Source organism: Gymnoscopelus braueri, assembly GCF_963280865.1.
Source record: "Gymnoscopelus braueri genome assembly, chromosome: 4".
Classification (NCBI taxonomy): Eukaryota; Metazoa; Chordata; class Actinopteri; order Myctophiformes; family Myctophidae; genus Gymnoscopelus; species Gymnoscopelus braueri.
Window position 1 is genome coordinate 35,805,733 of NC_137605.1, and position 7,500 is coordinate 35,813,232.

Here is a 7,500-nt window from a genome sequence, read left to right on the forward strand (position 1 = left end):
TAAGAGTGCACTGCACTGTTTCCAGGCATTGGCCTTTTTTCCTTAAAACAATAAAAGAATAAACATTAAACAATCTGACTACACCTTTAAACATAGTAGTTTTCCAGTGATATTGAGCTGGTAGGAAACCAATTCACAATATGTGCATGTCATCCATTCTTTCCTATCACTCCCCACTGTGTAATATGAAAGGGTACATTCCAGAGAAAATATTGTACATTAACCTATACTAATTATCCTATGCAATCATTATTATTTATAGCCCATTGGTTGCCTATGTCTGTGTCGGTGACTGCAGAGTCCCTGCCTTTTGCCTGTCTTTCATATTTTTGAATGTTCTTGACTTTTCTGGGTCAATTCAAAATGACCATCCAGGATATAGCATTGAAACAGCAGAGAGCGTAATTAACAATAATGGCAGACACAGCACCAAACAAATGTATGTACAGCTGAGCTTTATGTTATGACAGAAATTGACAAGCTATAACTTCAACCAACTGAACCCTTGCATCCCTATTCTGGGCATGTCATCATCATCATTCATTATTCTTCGAGTTCCCTCAAGACCCATCAGGGTTACGAGACTACTGCCTTGTAGCGAGGCCCTGGAGGGTCAAAGGCTAAGGGACCTCCCCTAAACGAAAAGGGTGTCTGAAGAAGTTGCGCTCTCTGTACGAAAATAGGCAAACATTCAGAGAAAATAGCAAATCTACAAGCTATTGTAGATCTGTTATTTTAGCTATTTTAAGTACAATGAAGCATATGATTTAAGTGGTTTAAGGTTTCAATGTATTAACCACTTGAACCCTAGCATCTGCACCCTCATCTGGCGGGAACATTCGCCAAAAACAGATGATCACAACGTGTCTCAGTGAGCTTATAGATAGGCTATTTTTGGCAAAGATATGTATAGAGGGAAAAAAGAGGGGGCCTAGTATATAGACCCACTGGGGGACCCCGATCAACAGAGCATGTAGGGTCTAAGTGGTTCAAATGTTTTATGACTCTTTATCCTGTCATATAAAAACGGTACTCCCACAGACTCATAATAGACTCATATGCACAATGTGAACACAAGACAGCCGACACAGAAAAATCAATCAAAAAAAACTGCCTCTCTCTCTTCATCCCTATTTCCCGGTTCTTCCTTTTCCAATGGTCCAAAAAACGTCATGCGTTCAGAGATGTGACGTGCTGTCACCGACTGCTGACGTAGAGCATGCGAGGCCTAGACGTAGTCCGAGAAATTACACTGTCATCATCCACCTACTACAGCCAGTCTGTAGTAGCGAGGAAAACCGAAGTGGTGAGGACGCAGCACGCCACAATGATGACAGAACACAATACACACAAAGACACACACACACACAAGCATAAACACACATAGGCACACCTCAACAATGGGGTCAGTGTGTACCACTACAATGACCAAACAGATGCTAGTAGTATTCTCTTTCTCGTGCGCACACACACGTGCACGTGGCTTCTGTGACGCGTGGACGACTCGGTGGTGAGGTCTCTAGCGTACAAGCAGAGGAAACGTGGGTGTGAGGAGGTGAACCATATACTACTACATTGAGACCCGCAGTGTGCACACACCCACACACACACACACACACACACACACACACACAAACACACACACACACACACACACACACATACACACACACACACACACACACACACACACACATACACACACACACACACACACACACACACGACACACACACACACACACACACACACACACACACACACACACACACCACACACACACACATCACACACACACACACACATCACACCACACACACACACACACACACACACACACACACACACACATCAATGCATACCAAGGCAACACCCTTGCCATATCCCACATGCCAGCACATAAATCACTATGGCGTAGGCTGTTATAACTGGCATATTTTCACGAGCTGTTGGCCGTCTTTAACCTGTGAGAATTAGATGTTATGTCTATACGGTATGGGTGTGTATACTGTAGGGTTTTATGAAAATGATTTATCCTCTGCTTCAGAATAAGCAGAATGAGAAAAGACTAACATGAATGGAACACACAGTTCTCTGTAAACAAATTCAACCCCAAACATACATTGGTTCAGTATTTATAAAACCCCCACATACACTTAAGCACTTTCACTTTAAAAACATAGCAAGAATAGAAAAGATAGTATAGATCTACAAGCCCAAACACATTGCAACTGTGAAGCGTTGTGAGCTTGTAGATCTTCTATTTTCAACTTTTGTGTGACACAGTCGTATGACGAAGTATGGCATTCATTTATGGGGTAAAAAACATAAAGATTTGAAATATGGAGATAATAATAATACATCAAATTCATACAGCGCTTTTCTTGGTACTCAAAGTCGCTTTACAACAAAACAAAATAAACAACTTTATTGAGAGAAAACTAGCTAAAAGGATAAAAACTAAGCAAAGAAAATGTGTGTTTGTATAGTCTTATTGACTGCCACAGTATTGCACTTCTTACATTTTCTTACTGTGTGGAGTGTTGTGAGTATTTTACCATATGTTACAATGCAGTGTGTTTTTATTTACCTGCCCAGGCACTACGGGTGGAAACTAGCAATTTGCTAAAACCTGGTACAATCCTTGTTTTGTTTAAGGTTAATGTTCTTTGTAGATTCTTGTCCCTGTTCAAATAAAACAACTAAAAATATCAAGTGCAAAGATTTTGAGATTAGTTCCTTGCATTGTTGTGAATAAGCCAGTGGAGCTCTTGTTGCCATGTTGTTTGCATACTCTACAGGAAGATAGAACGGATCTTTCACCACCCTGGATGACCGTTGTTCACATCCCTACAGTTACCCTTTCCCTCTGTGTGTGCATTGCTGTGTTTGTCAGGATCACCTGTGTAATTATTGCTTGTTTCAGAGTCAGTGAATGTGTGTGTTTCTGTGCAGGTGTGCGTGTGTGTGTGTGTGTGTGTGTGTGTGGTGTGTGGGGGTGTGTGTGTGTGTGTGTGTGTGTGTGTGTGTGTGTGTGTGTGTGTGTGTGTGTGTGTGTGTGTGTGTGTGTGTGTGTGTGTGTGTGTGTGTGTGTGTGTGTGTGTGTGTGTGTGTGTGTGTGTGTGTGTGTGTGTGTGTGTGTGTGTGTGTGTGTGTTTCATGCGGGGAATCCAACAAAATCCCTGTCATTTCCATAACAGATCTCATAAACAAATGAATGGAAATGAGAACCAACAACTGCCCAGCGGCCTCAGACAACTGACGTTTTTTTTTATTTTTAATCTTTGATGATGATGGTCTATGAGAGGGAAAGAGATGAGAGAGAAAACAGTAAGAGAGAATCCAAGCACAATAACACAGGATTAGCCTGAACCAAATAGAGACATGGACCGACATCAATGGCTCTGGGTGTGGTCGCATTGGTCTCATTTTTTTTTGTTGAAAGGTTGAAGGGAAATGCCGAGTGCTCGCAATGTCATACATTCCACATCATGATCTTCAATGCATGCTATTCCCTCGCCCCATAGATTGACATCTGGCCCACTGTATACTACCATATAGCAGGAATACTGTAAACATGATGACATAAAGGGTACGGGTGATGCCCTCTTGTTCTGCTCGGCAGGTCATGGGTTCACACACATTTTGGCACTATTGCTGGGACTCCACCCAGTACACGGTGAAGCCCTTTTGGGATTCAGCTGAGCTTCTACAGTGATAGTTTGAGTAAATTGGCCATTTTAAGACAGTCTGAGAGTGTCATAAACCACAAAAAAAAACAAAAAAACTTCCTCTCCTCATGCTGTTCACAAAAGATCAACTTAGGGCTGTTGTAAGCCACTGGGGCGAGATTAAACTAGAGCAGCCCCGTCCACCCCGTTTTAACCTCTGTTAAAGCACCATTTTGCCACGTTAGGTTGTCTTACCTTCTCATGTTCTGCCTGTCTGTCCTGCGGTCCACCTCAGAGTTCTGATTTCACTGTGTTTTATATCTCTCTCATAGCGTGGGCCCCTCAGATGTAAATCACAGTGGACAACTCTTCATTTCACTGCCTGATGAAAAAACCCTCAACAGGATATTGAGGTGATTAATATGGGGCATGTATAGCTAAAGGGAGACCGGGAATGATGGAGGGAGATATTTTGATGAGGAGAAACAGTATGTGACAGAAATGTATGGCTCTGTTTGATACCTGAGAGAGAGAGAGAGAGAGTCCAGAATGATAGCTAGCCAGACAGATAGAAATATAGAAAGGATATTAGGTGAAAATGAGAAGGGCAAAGAGATGGAACCAGAGGAGATGCACATGTATGAAATAGGGAAGAGGTCTCGGTCTGCCCAGTGTTGGAAGCATTGCCAGGCAAAGCAGTGAGTCACATTATATGACCTCGAGAGAAGAAATAACACCAGAGAGAATCCCTGGATTTGCACGGCAGCTGATGTGGTCTCCCTGTTTTCTCTTGTGGGGTTTCCAAAAATTATTTACAGTAGATGGGAATCATGCCAAACACACGCACGCACACAGACATACAGTACACACACACATGCACGCACCTACTAAATGGTACCGGAAGCAATGCACTAAGGATCATCCCAGGACATCAACGCATGCATGCTGGATTCACTGGTGTGGTGCTCACCGCATTCCCGGCATCTGACAGTAGTCTGTCAAAAAATGTTGTGGTTTAGGGCAGTGTTTCTTACAATTATGGGTTAGGATCCAAATGGAGTCACCGTTCTATTACCGGTGGGTCCCAACATGGCAAAAGTATAATTACATTTTAATGAGACAGGACCCAGGACCAATCCCCTATTTGGAAAACCTGAAAAAATAAGTAAAACGCTAATAAACACCTGCACTAATTATAAATACTGTAGAATGCAATGTCATGAGGTTGTGATGATCATCATTTTATTTTCAAACATTTATTCAACATGTACATACAGTATAATAGTGCTCTTAAAGGTACATCATACATAAATCAACAATTTTTCCATGAATAGCTTTATCTTTTAGCATTTATGTTTATTTACATTTTGTGTAAAGTTATAGATAGATAGATAGATAGATAGATAGATAGATAGATAGATAGATAGATAGATAGATAGATAGATAGATAGATAGATAGATAGATAGATAGATAGATAGGTAGATAGATAGATAGATATATAGATAGATAAGAAGAACAGCCTGCTCCTCCCGTAGAGTGCCTCAGAGTTGTCAGACCAGTCCAACGACCTGTTCAGGTGCACTCCTAGAAACTTGTAGTTGTCTACAATCTACACAACCTCCCCATTGATGGTGCTGGGGACCGGAGGTACCTCTTGGTCGTGCGGTAGACCACCACCATCTCTTTGGTCTTGCTAGCATTTTAGACGGAGGTGGTTTGTCTCGCTCCATTGCAAGAATTTAAGTCCTTCAATAAAGTCCTTATAACAACATTACCAAATCTACCTGAATATTTGAGTCTATATTGGCAAACATAATTACGTGGTTAAGAAGTCATCTTTCCGGCAGACTTAAAAAAATCTACCTGAGCATTAATATGTGTTAAAATGCATAAACAACGTTGGACAAAAACTTGATCTGCAGTTATATTTGGCATGTTGGATTACCTATCTCAAAGAAGCTTCAAGTCTCTGAAGTACATTTTCATACCATATTGAAATGAACTGAATCCAATGACTGACTGATCCCTAGAAAGTCCATCAAATCACGGTTTGGTATAAAATGGTCGGCAGTAATTTTAAGTATACAGTCCTTATACGATGCTGAGTGAGAACACTTACAATACTGTAAACAAAGTTTAGTGATGACAGTGAAACAAGACTACAATAGATAGGCGACTGTTCATTAGAAACCAAGGGGTATTTCACTTTAAAACACTTCTTGGGTCATCTTAACGTCTACTCAGGCTTTTGTGAGCACCTCCAGCTATTTTTAAGTTGCTTGAGTCAATATTAACTCCATGTTAACCATGTTAGACTCATTGAAAACACGCACATCCCTGGTGCTGGTTATATTGTCCTGGTAGGCGACCATAATTTTCCAATTAGTTATATAATTTCATTTGTCTTTAATATTTTTTATCATTTTTTAAATTTATTTTAAATAAATATATCAATATGTGAATGATACAAACAATCCGGGGTGCACACAAAAGTCAGAGTAGAAGTTAAAATGACCCTAGAAGTGTTTTTAAGTGAAATACCTCTTTAAACTAGAATTATCCTTATGTGACAAAATGTTGTGTGACGTGTCATGCATCAACACGTTTATCAGTTGAAAATACAATATTTTTGTCAAGTGACATGACGCACAACACTTTGACGCTGAAGTATGAATCAGGCTTTACTGTGTTCAGTGGTCCCCATACAAATGTTTGTATTGCTGATTCTGTTCTTTAAAACTTTAAAACAAAAAACAAAAAAACATTAAAACATTACGTAGGCCTATCTCATGTCAGTGTAATATTTCTCATGTTTCACCAGTTTCCAACCAACCTTGAGAGTTCCTGGCATGCTGCACTGTACTGAATTAACATGCAAAAAAAGAAATATCTAACATTCCTGTTGATAAGATCATAAGCTATGCGCTGCCTGGCAATGCCACATATATTTGTTAAGTCACACAATGTGTTTCAAATCAGGTCTTATCAGGTATAAGAGAGAGATTGTGTAATTAAAGTAGCCCAAAGCTGATGTTCCTGAAACAACCCATGTATTGTTTTGTATAAGAAATGTGATACTGAATCCCCCAAGCCATCATAAATGTTGCTGTGAACTAGACCATGGACTATGCACAATAGATATTTAGGTTAAACTGAAATCCAAGGCAGCAGAGATATTTATGAGGTCCATAAAGTCAAGTGCACTGTAGCATTACAGGAACCAGATAGGTCTAACAGGGATGGATTTCATATATTTTCTGTCTGACTGAACCATTATCCAGACAATTCTGTGACGGGAAAGTGCCAAAATCTGTAATATGCATCTAAAACAAACTCAGAGATTAACTACAAGGACGTATTCTACAACGCTTTGAGCCTTTTGCCACCAGGAGGGGGAAAGTGACGGTCAAGCAGAGTCAACAGACCAGAGGCGACTGCCTGTTCCCCTGTTTGTCGACATCGTTTCATGAGAAGAATCCTGAATGTCTGTTTTTGTGCCTAATGTTTACCATCCAAAACGAGCGCGTGGCAGAGAGGTTCCTACTCACCGGCCACAATCTACAGTGGCCCAGAGCCAAGGTAAAGATAGCCTCTCTCTGTACAACTACTGTGCACACACTGCAAGCTACAAGGTCTCAACCCCTGGAGACCTCAGTTACACTTTAATAAAATAACTATGAGGTTAAAAATAAAGCACATGCCACAAGGAAATGGTGGGAAATTGAGTTCCGCAACAAGCCTCTCATCTCGTTCCTAACTGAACTGAATATGAGAGTTTCACCCCCCACTTCACAAGGTAAAAAAGTAGGAAAACAAATTGCATAATGT